The 16665-nt window shown below is 37.9% G+C and overlaps 1 long non-coding RNA gene across 1 annotated transcript in view; it reads right to left on the bottom strand.

The window, feature by feature from the left end:
• Positions 1 to 13455: 13455 nt before the first annotated feature.
• LOC309607606 overlaps positions 13456 to 16665 on the bottom strand; it is a 44668-nt gene continuing 41458 nt past the window's right edge. Inside the window, exon 2 of the long non-coding RNA XR_014232461.1 lies at positions 13456 to 15002. This is a non-coding gene — a long non-coding RNA (uncharacterized lncRNA). The remainder of the gene's footprint in view (positions 15003 to 16665) is intronic.

Below are 16665 nucleotides of genomic sequence, written 5' to 3'. Positions count from 1 at the left end.
CCCTAAAAGGATTGTTTTAATTTAGTGCTTTAGAGGTTTGATCCAGCTGCATCTGAAACACTTTAACTGGGCCTCTATTGTGAGCCAGCTCCATGCTGGTCAGTGATGTGTCTGTCACACGTTTGAGCCTTTTAGAAGCATTCATTCCTCTCTGCTTGAGACAAAGCTATTTTGACAAATGTATGTGTGATTGTGTTTAGGAGTTGAGTTCCTGGAGAGAAAATGATTGCAAGTTAATCATTCAACTTGGAGACCTTTAATCCGGTCCTTATTGCACCGTAACCTAGTGTTGTAGATTTGGGGAAGTTACTTAAGCTCTACAGTTGAAATGAAGGCACTGTGATCTTGCAGTTATTTCAATACTGAAAGATTCTGTGGACTCCTCAAGGAACAGCATCCCCTGGTAACGGATGATGTGACAGAATTATAGCTGTTGATTGGAGAATAGTCTGTACCTCCTTACAGGTCGAGATGTCCCTGATAAACTAAAGGAAATTTAAAGTTAGTGAATAATTTAACCTGAGTGAAAAGGTTTTTCAGGTCTGTCTTCTGGTGCTGTCACTGAGTTTAGTGGCACCTCCAGAAAACACTTAGAGAAAGGGCTTAGAGGAGACAATTTATGTGGAATGGAGGGTCTTGAAGGTACCTTTGTAGAGCACATAATGTAACAAGGTGGGAAGGCCAACTGTCCAAAGCAAAATGTGCAGGGGGCTGAGAGGTGGATAAAGGACTCAAAGTCACCCTTTGGCACAGCAACTCTGCCTTAGAATAACAAATATTTTATGTGAAAATGTGTTCAACCCCTTACTTCTGCGTTCCATTTTGATTTCCACATTTTATTGGAGATGTGTCTCCTTATTATTCAACATCTTTTGCTTTATTCTAAGAAAAGATATAAGAAGACCTTGCTAATGAATACATTACAGAATGTTCAGGAAATAGAACACTTTGGAAAAGCTATGAGTTGCATCCTTTGATATAATCATATAATTTAACATGTAATTCTATTTTTAGATAAATATTACACATTAATGTAAATGTAATATCTCAGATTTAGAATGGAATTCAAAAGTCAACTATCATCCTGAAATTCTGCATTAATTCATGCTCCACTGCAGTTCTTATAAGCAGCCCTTCTTTATGTACCTCAATAGTTCTTGTAACAGTACCAACCATGCCACAATAAAAATTACTAAAATTTATTGAACAAATTTAAGCATTTTACTTTCTACCAGGAATTAATTATACAAGGGCTTTTTTATACATCTTTTAAAAATTTAATTCTCACATCATCTCAGTGATTTAAGTACACTTTCATTCCTACAGATAGAGATAATAAAATGATGGGTGGAAGATAAACAGCTTTTGCAAGGATGCAAAGCTGGTAAATGGTACACTCCAGATTGAGCAAGTTATATGTGATTCCAAACCCCACAAGCTCGGACATTACACCATACCAACTCACATTCAATTTCTGAAGAGAATAGTGTCCCTTATATTGAATCTATTTTTGTCACTTTAATGCAGAGATATGCGTATCAATAAAACTACTCCTTTTAATGAATGACAGCATTTGATATAAATTGAAGCAGCTACTTGTAGCAATTCTAGTTACTTAAAAGACTCCTTTCATCAGCTTTGTTACTCTCCTCTGGAAATAACAAAATTTGCATTGATCTTATGTAGTGATACCCACAGCTCCCCACAAGTCTCCTTCTTATTGAAGACAACAGAGGCCTTAAAATTCCTAAATCCAATCTATTGTTCTCAATCATTATTTCAGACTTCTCAGCATAATGTAATGCAAGTTTGAACATTTTTGAAGAGAATATAAATAGTATGTCCCTTATTTTGGAAAAATATATTTCTATTAATATGGAAAGTTCAACATTTCTTAGAGAGGTTGGGTAAAAGTCACCATTGTTTCTGGATTTGAGAAGAATCTATGTCCCTAGATGCCAACAATAATTAGTACTATTGGAAGTTGTGCAGTTGCAGCCATGGGAAAGAATATCATGTTGAATTTGACAAACGGAAAATCATAATTTACTCAGAATTCACTACTTGTGACATGGTAATCAGGGAAAGCCAAGCTAAGGTTCACCATATATTACAGGATAATAGGAATGGCCAAAAAAAAGTAGTTCTATATCAAGCACATACTGAAATATAGTAAAAGAGAACACTATCAAAACTTGTTTAGATAAATTTCACATACAATTTACAAATCATACAAATTTATTTTTAAAAAGAATGAGCCAATGACTATGACCTAAATTCTGTATGTTGTATACATTTATGAGTAACAAAAATGTGCTGTCTTAAATATTATATATCTCACACTTTTCTGCAATACTGATTCAACGTAAGGACAGTTCGGGTGAAATAATGCAGCAACTGTCACCAAAGTTGCTTTGGTGACAACTGTATCTTACAGGTGATCTCAAGGCAGAGCTTCTTCCCTGAAAGCAAGAGAAGAAATTCTGCACAACTCTTGTATGTAAAACAGGTGTCAAATAAAGGCCTATTTCCTGAGTAAAAGGCAGTTAAATTGGTTTTTGGAAGAAAATGTTTCTTGGTACTAAAGTTCTAATCTCTGTTCTTGAGGCATGAGAGCATAGTCTTGCTTTTACGAAAAATAAATCACAACACTATTAGGAACAATCAAGTGACATCAGATGCACAGAATTTTGTTGAACAACAGGTAGGTTGAAATTTGTAGCATTATGGGATGTCTTGAGTCCTACCAATTGTCACAGAGTGGGAAGCCTGAAAGGTCACAATACACCTGGGGTAAAGTGGGCTCTTAGATATCAGCAAGCCATTTAGTATAGAATGTCTCTCTCTTGTCCGAGTAGTCTGGATATATTCTCTGTAATTTTCAGAAGCTACCACCACTAATCTGGAACTTAGTGAGAAGCAGGTCCGTGGTCCCTTTATCTAAGGAAAAAATATTAATAAGAAGAAATGAATAAACAGGTCCAATTTTTTCTTACCATGAAAGACATGTATCCTCAACAGATGACTGTGCCATTTACAGGCCATATCATCCCTCTGCAGGCTTGGTAAGACCCTTTCCAGTTAGATCTCAGGGATCTCCTCCATTAGTAACTTCGGATGGAGCCAGTATTTACACCATGGTGCTATCTAAGTCAGTTGACAGGGTTTCTTTAACTTCCCAATGTCATTCTTTGATTCAACTTACCTGTGTTTTATAAAACTTTAAAACAGCACTTAAAAAAAACCCAGAATGTTTGCAATTGAGTCGTCACAGATAGACAACTGGAATTTTCATAGGCCCATCCTTTAATGTTGTATGTAGGAAGAGTTTTAGTTTTCTTTCTCTGTGATCTAGATCTTGTGTTAATTGTGTTGTAGCCACCTCTTTATCCAGTACAAATACTGGCCAGATTATTTTTCAAACTTTCACTTTGCTTTTCCACTGGCAACTACCTAGTGATTCCAGGTGTGTGTCTGGAATGTTGTCTGCTTTATTCAAAATATATTAAAAAAATCTTTCAACAGTTCTTCTGCTATTGGTCCATTCTTATAGATAAACAAGTTTCTACCCTCAAAAAGTAAACTTACTAGTAATTATTCTTTCACAGTGAGAGAAGGAGCTACTCCCTCTGTATTGACATCGCTTTCTACATTGTGTGCCTGTCAAATGAATCAATTCTTTCAATATTGTAGACCAATTTTGAGAATATTGAAGCATATGACCCTCACAAATTGTTGCTAGCATCCATATTTATGCGAGATAAAATAGGAAAACTTGTTGCTATTACACATCCACCTAGAGATGCTAAAGATAATCTGGGTGTGAAAAATGGCCTATCAGCCTCTATAGTTCAGAATATGGGACCTGGTCTTAAAAACACAAAAACAAAACAAAGCAAAACAAAAACTTTCAGAGGAGAAAGGAGTATGGTCATGTGTTAAAATAAAAACAAAGGGGCCAGTTAATAAAAAAAAATTATCTACACCATGGCTACATTATTAACCAGAGGAAAAAAGCTATCTAATTACCAAAGCAGAAGATAGTACAATGACTATGAGCAATAATCAGCTTCTCCAGAAATGAGAAATACTTGCTGCTTTTATGAATTGTAAGGTATGAAAAACACAAAGGCCTAACAAGAATTAGTCCTACAGAAATTGGTTCTGCTTCCTAGGCAAAATACATAGTTGTTAGTTTATTTTCCACTCCGAACAGGAGTTAAACACGAAAATCTTTTAACCATTAACATTTTCTTCAATGCTATTGCTGTTATGAACTACAGTATCTCTAATTTGACCATAGTAGTTTCACCTATAATTCTTTTTTTTTAAACATCTTTATTGGAGTATAATTGCTTTACAATGGGGTGTTAGTTTCTGCTTTATAACAAAGTGAATCAGCTATACATATACATATAACCCTATATCTCCTCCCTCTTGCGTCGCCCTCCCATCCTCCCTATCCCACCCCTCTAGGTGGTCACAAAGCACAGAGCTGATCTCCCTGTGCTATGCGGCTGCTTCCCACTAGCTATCTATTTTGTATTTGGTAGTATATATAAGTCCATGCCACTCTCTCACTTCATCCCAGCTTACCCTTCCCCATCGCCGTGTCCTCAACTCCATTCTCAACATCTGCGGCTTTATTCCTGTCCTGCCCCTAGGTTCTTCCAAACCATTTTTTTTTTTTTTTTAGATTCTATATATGTGTGTTAGCATACAGTATTTGTTTTTCTCTTTCTGACTTACTTCAGTCTGTAGGACAGTCTCTAGGTCCATCCACCTCACTACAAATAATTCAATTTCTTTTCTTTTTATGGCTGAGTAATAGTCCATTGTACATATGTGCCACACTTTCTTTATCCATTCATCTGTCGATGGACAATTAGGTTGCTTCCACGTCCTGGCTATTGTAAATAGAGCTGCAATGAACATTGTGGTACATGTCTCTTTTTAAATTATGGTTTTCTCAGGGTATATGCCCAGTAGTGGGATTGCTGGGTCGTATGGTAGTTCTATTTTCAGTTTTTTAAGGAACCTCCATACTGTTCTCCATAGTGGCCATATCAATTTTCATTCCCACCAACAGTGCAAGTGGGTTCCCTTTTCTCCACACCCTCTCCAGCATTTATTGTTTGTACATTTTTTGATGATGGCCATTCTGACTGGTGTGAGGTGATACCTCATTGTAGTTTTGATTTGCATTTCTCCAATGATTAGTGATGTTGAGCATCCTTTCATGTGTTTGTTGGCAATCGTATATCTTCTTTGGAGAAATGTCTATTTAGGTCTTCTGCCCATTTTTGGATTGGGTTGTTTGTTTGATATTGAGCTGCATGAGCTGCTTGTATATTTTGGAGATGAATCCTTTGTCAGTTGCTTCATTTGCAAATATTTTCTCCCATTCTGAGGGTTGTCTTTTCGTCTTCTTCATGGTTTCCTTTGCTGTGCAAAAGCTTTGAAGTTTCATTAGGTCCCATTTGTTTATTTTTGTTTTTATTTCCATTTTTCTAGGAGGTGGGTCATAAAGGATCTTGCTGTGATTTATGTCATAGAGTGTTCTGCCTATGTTTTCCTCTAAGAGTTTGATAGTGTCTGGCCTTCCATTTAGGTCTTTAATCCATTTTGAGTTTATTTTTGAGTGTGGTGTTAGGGAGTGTTCTAATTTCATTCTTTTACATGTAGCTGTCCAGTTTTCCCAGCATCACTTATTGAAGAGGCTGTCGTTTTTCCATTGTATATTCTTGCATCCTTTGTCAAAAGTAAGGTGACCATATCTGCATGGGTTATCTCTGGGCTTTCTATCCTGTTCCAATGATCTATAGTTCTGTTTTTGTACCAGGACCACACTGTCTTGATTACTGTAACTTTGTAGTATAGTCTGAAGTCTGGGAGCCTGATTCCTCCAGCTTTGTTTTTCTTTCTTAAGATTGCTTTGGCTATTCGGGGTCTTTTGTGTTTCCATACAAATTGTGAAATTCTTTGTTCTAGTTCTGTGAACAATGCCATTGGCAGTTTGATAGGGATTGCATTGAATCTGTAGCTTGCTATGGGTAGTATAGTCATTTTCACAAAGTTAATTCTTCTAATCCAGGAACATGGTATCTCTCTCCATCTGTTTGTATCATTTTTAATTTCTTTCATCAATCAGTGTCATAGTTTTCTGCATACAGGTCTTTTGTCTCCTTAGGTAGGTTTATTCCTAGGTATTTTATTCTTTTTGTTGCAATGGTAAATGGGAGTGTTTCCTTAATTTCTCTTTCAGATTTTTCATCATTAGTGCATAGGAATGCAAGAGATTTCTGTGCATTAATTTCATATCCTGCTACTTTACCAAATTCATTGATTAGCTTTAGTAGTTTTCTGGTAACATCTTTAGGAGTCTGTATGTATAGTATCAGGTCATCTGCAAACAGTGACAGCTTTACTTCTTCTTTTCCGATTTGGATTCCTTTTATTTCTTTTTCTTCTCTGATTGCCATGGCTAAAACTTCCAAAACTATGTTGAGTAATAGTGGTGAGAGTGGACAACCTTGTCTTGTTCCTGATCTTAGAGGAAATGGTTTCAGTTTTTCACCATTGAGAATGATGTTGGCTGTGGTTTTGTCATATATGGCCTTCATTATGTTGAGGTAAGTTCCCTCTATGCCTACTTTCTGGAGGGTTTTTATCATAAATGGCTGTTGAATTTTGTCGAAAGCTTTTTCTGCATCTATTGAGATAGTCATATGGTTTTTCTCCTTTAATTTGTTAATTTGGTTTATCACATTGATTGATTTGTGTATATTGAAGAATCCTCACATTTCTGAGATAAACCCCACGTGATCATGGTGTGTGATCCTTTTAATGTGCTGTTGGATTCTGTTTGCTAGTATTCTGTTGAGGATTTTCACATCTATGTTCATCAGTGGTATTGGCCTGTAGTTTTCTTTCTTTGTGACATCTCTATTGGCTTTGGTATCAGGGTGTTGGTGGCCTTGTAGAATGAGTTTGGGAGTGTTCCTCCCTCTGCTATATTTTGGAAGAGCTTGAGAAGGATGGGTGTTAGCTCTTCTCTAAATATTTGATAGAATTCACCTGGGAAGCCATCTGGTCCTGGGCTTTTGTTTGTTGGAAGATTTTTCATCACAGTCTCAATTTCAGTGCTTGTGATTGGTCTGTTGATATTTTCTATTTCTTCCTGGTTCAGTCTCGGAAGGTTGTGCTTTGCTAAGAATTTGTCCATTTCTTCCAGGTTGTCCATTTTATTGGTATATAGTTGCTTGTAGTAATCTCTCATGATCCTTTGTATTTCTGCCCCGTCAACTGTTAGTTCTCCTTTTTCATTTCTAATTCTACTGATTTGAGTCTTCTCCCTTTCTTTCTCGATGAGTCTGGCTAATGGTTTATCAATTTTGTTTATCTTCTCAAAGAACCAGCTTTTAGTTTTATTGATCTTTGCGATTGTTTCCTTCATTTCTTTTTCATTTATTTCTGATCTGATCTTTATGAGTTCTTTCCTTCTGCTAACGTTGGGGGTTTTTTGTTTTTCTTTCTCTAATTGCTTTAGGTGTAAGCTTAGGTTGTTTATTTGAGATGATTCTTGTTTCTTGATCCACCTATAATTTTATAGCCATGTTACTTCAGACTACAAAAATGGAACTTCCTGTTATGCTCCTCTATGGACAATTCACTGAAGTTTTTGCCTGGATCAGCTTCTAAGGGAACCTGTATTTTCCCTGTCTATTAGTTAATGATAGAAGCACTAACATGATAAAGATTTGAACTGTTAAGTAAGTTGTAAAATTCTAGTTTCAAGAATGTTCAAGTAGGCAAAAAAAACCAAAAAACAGAAAACGTTGGTACTAACTTGTGACATTCGGGAATCTTTGGCACAACTCTGGCAGATCAGTGTTATGATATCACCTGTGAAGTCCAAATAGAAACTTCTTGGAATAATGAAGAGATGTTCTCAGACTCTCCACAGGTTTCCTAACCAAGAAGTGTTGGAAATTGTGGCTGTACAAACTTACCAAAAATAAAATCAGGAAATTTGGCACAATTCAGGCTGATCTCTTGGGGCACAAACTGATCATGACAATCCTCTCTGTAGTAGACCTCAAGTTTATAATTTACACCTAGGTAGAAACTCAGAAACTTTCGAGAATTGCAGTCTGATATAGTCTCCAGAGAGTTCAGTGACAATGTTCTTGAAATGCAAAACTTCAAATATCTTCATGTCCCTGTTACCTTTGTGAGAGATGCATCGAGTTCCACTAGAAAGCAGGTTTCTGTCATTTAGTCCTTAAGGTGTTTTCTAAGGGTCTCTGCATGAGTTAACAGAGTAAACATCAGCTTGCCATATACCCTAATCAGAACAATGAAAAACATCCTTGGTAGGTATATCATTATCCCTTACTGTGCCCTAAATATTATCCGCAAAACCACACCCAAAAAAAGATTTCTAATATGGACAGCAGGATAGTAATAAAGGGTTTCCTGTGTTAAGAAGCCTTATATAAAAGGAAATCCTTTGGGTAAATCCATCAAGACGCACCTCTGGTCTCAGCTCCCATGAAACCCTGAAGTTGAGAGTTGTCTTCAGGAATCATCTTCAATTTCTTTTTCCACCTAAAACATGTAGCTCTGCAGATCATATATTTTAATAATATTTATGTTATAAAACTACCCCAGAGGAACTGGGCCACAATGTTCTCATCTTTTTACAATGGTAGATGTGGTCAAAATGAAAAGAAACAGCCATTAAATTCAAAGGCAGTTTTGTTACCGTTAATCATTATAGCAGCATCCTCCAAACAGGGGCCACGAGCCATCCCAGTGGCATGAAAAGCCTTCTATAGCCCTAAAGCCATATACAATAGCCATTAGACAGAAGGTGCAGAACTCCTCTGTGGTAACCATGGTAGCCATCAGCTGGTGATAGGTCAATTGCTTCTCTAGTAAAAACCATAAATAGATAGTTTTCTTAATTTCTCTTACTGACAGTTTGTTATTAGTATAAAAATGCAATATATTTGTGTGTATTGATTTTGTATCCTGCCACTGTACTGAATTTATTTATTAATTCTAACAATTTTTGGTGGTGTCTTTAGCGATTTCTATATATAAAATTATGTCATCTGCAAATAGTGAGAGTGTTACTTTCCTTTCCTATTTGGATGACTTTTTTTTCCTGGCCTAATTGCTCTGGCTAAGACTTCCAGTACTATGCTGAATAAAAGTGGTGACTATCGGCATTCTTGTCTTGTTTCTGCTCCTAGAGGAGAAACTCTCAGATTTTCACCATTGAATATGATGTTAGCTGTGGGCTTGTAATATATGGCCTTTATTCTGTGAAGGTACGTTCCTTCTATTCCCGCTTTGTTAAGAGTTTTTATCATAAATGGATGTTGAATTTCGCCCAATACCTTTTCTGCATCTATTGAGACTATCATTTAATCATCATCTACCTCTCCCAGTCTGGAAGAAGTAGCTTTGGGTAGGAGATGAAGTTTATGGTTCAACCTTATCCTAGCTCTTGGCTGTCTCTCAAACCTTTGTGATTTCTAAACAGCCTATTATATTTTTACAGCTCTCAGTAGTTGAGGGTGTGCCAAGTCCTGCCAGTGTCCCAGTGGGGGGATCTGAATCAGCACCTAGATTCAGACCGATTGGAAGTCAGACCCTCAGGTAGCAGCTTTTAAAGTATGCAAATATATATAGTCCTGTAGGACCACAAGCTAAGCTCTGCTGGCCATCAGACCAGGTGAACTGGAGGTGTCTCCTGAGCAACAGTCACAAAAATCAGGGCTCCCTTTCTGGGAGATCTGTAGCAAGGCAGAGGAAGAGTGCAAAGATGGCATCCCCAGGCCTACATTCCCTGAGAGCACATCCATAACCTCTAGATGGGGACCAAACCTGAAGCTTGCCCCTAAGGCTGAAGGTCCAGGATAAGAAAATAGGCCTTTTCCATAAAAAGGCTGGGGTACATTTCAGTCTGGCGTGTGTGTAGTGCCCTGGGGGTGGTAGCCCCTCAAGGACTGTCTCTGATTGTTACAGTCCCATAGGAACCTGGAACACAAGTCCCCCTAGCAGAGCCAAGAGATGAAAGGGTGTCTCCTGAGTTACAGCTACAAAAGCCAGGGAACCAGATGAGAAACCAGAGCACCAGACATGTGTAAGAGCTCCCCTCCAAGAGATACTGGCACTCTGGAGTGTGGCAGAGTGCAAGATAGTGCCTGAGTTTTGAGGTCCTTGGAAAGGTCTACAGTTAGCCCTTTGATGTGTGTTTAATTTAAAAACCCTGCCCCTCAGGCCGAAGCCATGATGATAAACATACAGGCTTCTTTCACATAAAGACTCAGCTCCTGAGTCTGTTGCCTCTTGCTGTGCCCTGAGGGTGGGAGCTGGTTAAGAAATCTCTCTGTTGGTTACCGTCCTGTGGGACCTGTGAGCATAAGCCCTGATGGCCACCAGAGCCAGACAACGTAGAGGTGTTTCCTGGCCATAGTTGTACAAACTGGAGCACCAGACGTGTGTAAGAGCTCCCCTCGGGAGATACTGGCACTATGGAGAGTGGCAGAGGCAGGGCATGAAGATGGCACTTCCTGAGGGAAAATATATATATGGTGCCTACCAGCTTTAGCAAGGCAGAGGGAGAGCTCAACAATGGTGCTGGCCCATGCTTCTGTCCCCAAGAGTAACCCAACAGGCTTCTGCACCTCCAGCCAAAGCTTTAAGATATGTGACCACCTAGAGGGGTGGGATAGGGAGTGTGGGAGGGAGACGCAAGAGGAAGGGGATATGGGGATATACGTATACATATAGCTGATTCACTTTGTTATACAGCAGCAACTAACACACCATTGTAAAGCAATTATACTCCAATAAAGATGTTAAAAAAAAAAAAAGATTAGCAATAAATCTTTTTCAGTAAAGTCTGGGCCCTTTTGAAATGACTGCGTCTGTGTTAGACCCTGGCCACGTGAACCTGTGCATAAGCCCTTTAAGGGTGTCTTCTCAGTTTGCCACTGCCCCACAGGTCTTGTTGGTTCTCAAAGCCAGATGTTTTGGAGGATTGTCTGTCAGGTACAGGTCCTAAAAGTTGGATGCCTTATTGAGGTACGAACACTTTGCTTCTCAGAAAGAAGCTCTAAGCCTGTGGGTTCCCTCCCTGTTACGGTTGCTGTGTCAGGGTTGGGGTTTATGGCGAGACCTGTCTCAGCCTCTCCTACCCACCTCCATGTGGCCCTTTTCTTGTCTGCAACGTGAAGTAGCTGCTCAGCTAGTCTTCAGGTCTTTTTCAGAGGGAACTGTTTCATATGGAGCGGTAGATTCGGTGTGTTCATGGGAGGTGAGTTCAGGGTCTTCCTACATGGGCATCTTGGACTGCCTCAGCATGTTTTTTTCATGAAAGGTCCCAAGAGAACTGGAAATATTTTTGTGAATACTAGGGCAGATAAAAGAAGGTAAGTGTAGAAAAGGGAGATAGAGAAGAAACATTTCTTTAAATGCAAATGTTTGGGAGAAGGAATAGGACCTGGGGAAAAAGCTGAGCATTGTGTTCTGTGACCAAGAGCACAGATGGTTCACAGGAAGTAGCACATGTGAGCCACAGAAGGACAATAAGATATGGAGAGTGAACCAAGATGGTGCCATGGGCCAGGATTACTAAAGTCTAGTCAAGAAAAGAAGAAATACCTCAGCAGCAGCATTAAATAGGGATAGTGAATAATGGGAAAATAACGGGAAAACACTGGGACAAGGCTACTGATTCCCACAGGATATTCTAGGAAAGCTCCTGACCAGAGGCCCAAAATAAGCACATGGCTAACACTAGCCCCTTTGCACTTCATGGACTCCAGCATTTGGTACAGGAGAATGAGGAGATGAGAGATCACTCTCAAGAGGGTCTGAAATAGGTAATTCTATAAAATATCAGAATACAGTTTTGATGAGACCTTCTGTGGATATATTGAGGACTGGGAGAAAGTAGAATAAAGGACATTCAAAAGACCCAAAGAGTAAGCATCCAGAAAATCTTTTGTGATTAATAATAAACTATGAAATAAGGAGCACAGAGTATCATCTGGGACATGATACTGGGACTGGTTCACCCTTGGTCACTAGTCAGTTCATCCTCTCATTTTCTAGGAAGAAATAGTTATCTGTGTCTATGTAGGAGAAATTGTTGGAGCCACATGCTAGGGATGAAAAGATATATATGATTTAGATCGTACTTGTAAGAAAACTAGAACCCACAATAAAGATAGACATATAAAATTAAAGGAAAACAATGTTACAAGACCTACAGTAGAAACATCTATAAAAAAAAAAACAATCAAAACACAAATTGATACAACAAAATAATTAAAACCAAGTAAAAACATAATTTACAATAACAAGGAAGCATTTGCAGAGACGTGAGTTCTGGAGGAAGTGAGACTTAGAACATAGAGGAAGGGGTTATGTTTCGGGTTGTTTAGAGACATCTGGGGAATAGGAACCACAGTGAAATCATATGTGTAGGAGGGAGGGAGTGGTCAGGAGGCAGTAGATGGTGAAGAGTCCTTTTTGAAAGAATTGTAATCCTACCTAAATAATGTTGGGCAATATGAGAGAGTGGCTATGCAGAGTTAAACGATGCTAGGTAAGTCATTGTAAAAATGGTAAAATTACATCTTTTAGAAAGATGGGAATGAGGTTAGAAAAAAATATTAACTAGGAAAACTTTCAGCAACCCAAGGTTAGTTATGAGGGGTTGGGCAAAGAGATTAGTGTGATGACAGTAGGAATAAACAATATAGGACTGCTAGACATGTATAATATAAAAAACTGATATTTGATGAATAAGGGAGGAGCATGAGATCTTTTAGAAGTATCTTTTCTTTCCTTTTGGAGATAGAAAGATCATCCCTTTTATCAGCCTGGGAGTTGGTTCTTTCCTTCTGAGTGAGACATTTTGGAGAAAGAAAGAGATAGAGAAAGATTTGCTGGAAAAACCACATCCTTCCTCAGATAACTGTTTGGTTTCTTTTTTCCTATAACCAATAGGGGTAAAGAATGAGGCAGCATCACTTATCTCCAGCAGATACATCTGACCAGAAGGTCTTATTTAAAGTCTTGGGTAGAAATCAGGAAAGGACAGAATGACTAAGTTAGATATTGATAATAAAAGCCAAAAATATCCTTTAGTGGAATGAATTAGGACATGATTAAGTGGTTAGCGAGGAAAGAGTATTTGCAGAGTAAAGCAAAGTGTGGAGTGAGGATTGGAGGAGATAGGCGTTTTGATAGAGATATGATGCCTGACTTTTCATACCTATGTAGGAAGTCCCTGGCTATGATTAAAAAGCACAAATAAAAAGCTATGATGCTGGTATCTCCCTGCTGTTCCTGACCTAGAAGAGATGGGGACTGTGAATGAGATCTACTATCCCAACTCTGGTTGCACAGACAAATGAAGGGAAAATCAAAGAATGAATTATCATTTATTTTCTACAAGGCACTGATTATGTACTTCCAGACACTTTAGTTCATTTAGTTCTCATCATAGCCTCGAAATGGCTATGTTGTATCACACTGTATTTTCAGTTAACTGCTGCATCCCCAACACACGGAAAAATGCTGATCACTTAGTGATACTCAATAATATTGACTACAAGGGTCTAGTCAGGAAATTAAACATTTTACATTTTTGATACTTTGTAGTGAAGTAGAACACACATATAGAAAAACACAGAAAGCATAAATGTACAACTTAATTTTTATAGTGCCAATATTCATGGAACCACTGCCCAGATCAAGAAATAGAACATTGGGGACATTGGGCCAACACCCTGTAAGTGCATAATGTGCCTCTTTCCATCCACACTCCTCTCTCTCTCTCCACCAGGATAATTCATTACCCAGATGTCTATACCAATCACTTCCTTGATTTTCCACGTACTTTCCCAACCTGACATTTATTTCTAAACGTGCTTAGTAGCATTATATAAATTGAATTATTACAGTATGTTCTCTTTTGTGCCTCTTTTGTGACCTAATCGTTTTCAACTGAGCAGCTAGGAAAGGATGGTCTTGTCAATAAATGCTGCTGAATCAGTTGGATACCCTTATTTAAAAAAAAGAAAGAAATTTGACACCTATCTCACACCATACACAAAATTAATTCCAGTTGAATTGTATATCTATATATAAAAACGCAATGCAATAAGATCTTTAGAAGATAATGTTAGGTGATATCTTTATGACCTTGAAGTATAAAAAGATTTTAAAAATAGGATACAAAGTTCACTAGTCATAAAGAAAAAGATTACCCGGAAGTCAGAAGTATAACATTTAAATAGGGATAGTAAGAATTTATTGGGTACAACTAGTGAGTATCATGGGATGTACTAGGAAAACTCCTGATGAGGACCTTCAACAAGCATATCATGCTGATTCTAGAAGCCTCTCACTAGCTGGGCTCCAGTTTCTATCGTTCTAGGAAAAAGAGGAAAAAGAACGACAGAGGAACACACTCTCGAATACTTTGGAAATCACTGGAAGGAAAGAGGCAGTTAAATCTGGGAAACAAGGTGACCTTTAGGAAGGTGATGAACCAAAGTGTGAAAATGCAAAGAGGGGAAGGAGAGTGGCGTGGCAGAGATTACCCCCCAAATCATCACTTCCAACGTCAGAAAAGAAAAGTCTTCCTTAATGTTCATCTTAATTTCTCCTTGACTCGATGATATCAATTAAACAGCAAATTTAATCCTGCTCACCTATGAACGTCAAGCATCACGCTAAGTGCTACGTGGACATAGAAGCATGGAGTACAACTGGTGAAATTCAAAGCGCAAACACTTACTGGATACCTCTTATATTCAGAAGAGTGCTAGTGGCTAGCAATACCAAGATAAAGATCTCAGGATTATCAATCTCCACCGGGAAAGAAAGAAAGACACGGAGAATAATCGCTCTGTGAGTCGGAGACTTTATCTTCTTTGTGTACCGTTCTTTCTCAGTTCCTGGAGAAACACCTGGTTCAGAGGAGGTAATCATAAATAGTTGTTGAATTAATAAACAATACATTATGAATAAACACAGTGAAGGGGAGGGGCAACATAGGGGTAAGGGATTTAGAGGTACAAACTATTAGGTGTAAAATAAGCTGCAAGAATATACAACCCGGGGAATATAGTTAATATTTTATAATAACTATAAAGGAAGTACAACCTTTAAAAATTGTGAATCACTGTACTGTACACATGTAACATATAATATTGTACAGCAGCTATACTTCAATTTAAAAAAAGAAAAAAGAAGACAGGCATTTATAATTACAATGAAAATACAAATGGGTATTATTTTAAAGTAATCAAGTTTAAACATAGTAGAAAAAGGGTATATTCATATAGGTTGGAGTATTTAGAAGAAACTTGAAAATGTAGTTCGTTTGCAGAAGTGAGACTTGAATCAGAGAAGGAGGAAGAAATGATTCAGAACAGCAGTGCAAAAGGAACAATCATGAATCATATGAGCAAAAACAGTACTGGCTTAGGGTTGGAAGTACTGGGGGAAAAAAAAAAAAGAACTGCCTCTTTTCTTTTTTCAGGAGTAATATCAAAAGACCCAGTCCTTCAATCTCAGGCTGCTTCTCTAGCCTGGGTCCTAGGCTCTTTCTTCTAGGACAAAGCAGGTCAATTTGCTGAACAAAGATACTTTATGGAAATTCTCATTTCTATCACTTTCCTTCCTATACAACCAATAAGTGAAGTAACATCATTTGTCTCCACCAAATAATGTTACTGTAATGGTCCTAGTATTACTCTGGTTTCAAGATCCTGTGAGAAAGTGGAGTCAGGACAAGTTATGAGTTATGTGGTGAGAGGAAGGTCTAATACCTAGAGTTTGTGAGAAGAAACAGGATATGGCTATGTGGATTGCCAAGAACTCTCTCCTTTTGGTTTTCAAGTATGATTTAGATGGGTCTAGAGTGCTACTTAAAAAATCCTTCCATTATTTCTATTTACAAACAAAATCAGATGATAGATAGATGATAGATAGAAAAATAGATAAACAGATAAAATGAATGGTGTATCTATATATTCCTATTCTCCTCCTCTATCTTATTAAACAAAATGTTGTGTACTATACACACAGCCCTGTACATACTGAAAGGGCATTTTGGATATTATTCCACAGCAGGTTATTCTCATTTTTTCCTCCAGCTGCAGAGTATTTCACTGTTTGGATGTACATCAGCGAATTTATATAATCCCTTTTCTTTCCCAGAACTGTCCCTGATTTCTGCTAAGATAAGGTCCATTAAGGATTTTCCTGTAACAGACAGTAAGTTTACTGCACAATCTGGAGGGTCTCAGAAATGTACCTTTTCCAATAGTTTCGGCTTTGTCCTGAAGGCCTTCTGAACCCTATTTATGGGGAAGAATGCATCTCAGCCAAAGAGCCAGCATGCCACTGCCTTTTATCTGAGAGACAGTAAAAGACTGAAGTGTTGAAGCCCACCATTAGTCTAATAAAAGAGGAGTGCAAGAAGTACCCAGGATTAGATATTTTCTTCAAAAAAAACAAAAAAAAAAACAGGGAAAAAGAGAAAAAAGAACATGATTACAAAAATTGTCAGGGCATCACATCCTTACAAGTCACCTGTATTTCTTATATTTTTTGCCCCTTTCTGTA

Source organism: Balaenoptera borealis (genome assembly GCF_965194805.1).
Source record: "Balaenoptera borealis genome assembly, chromosome: 12".
NCBI classification, from domain to species: Eukaryota; Metazoa; Chordata; class Mammalia; order Artiodactyla; family Balaenopteridae; genus Balaenoptera; species Balaenoptera borealis.
Note: the sequence above shows the minus strand (reverse complement) of the source record. Positions and strands in the feature narration are given on the sequence as shown.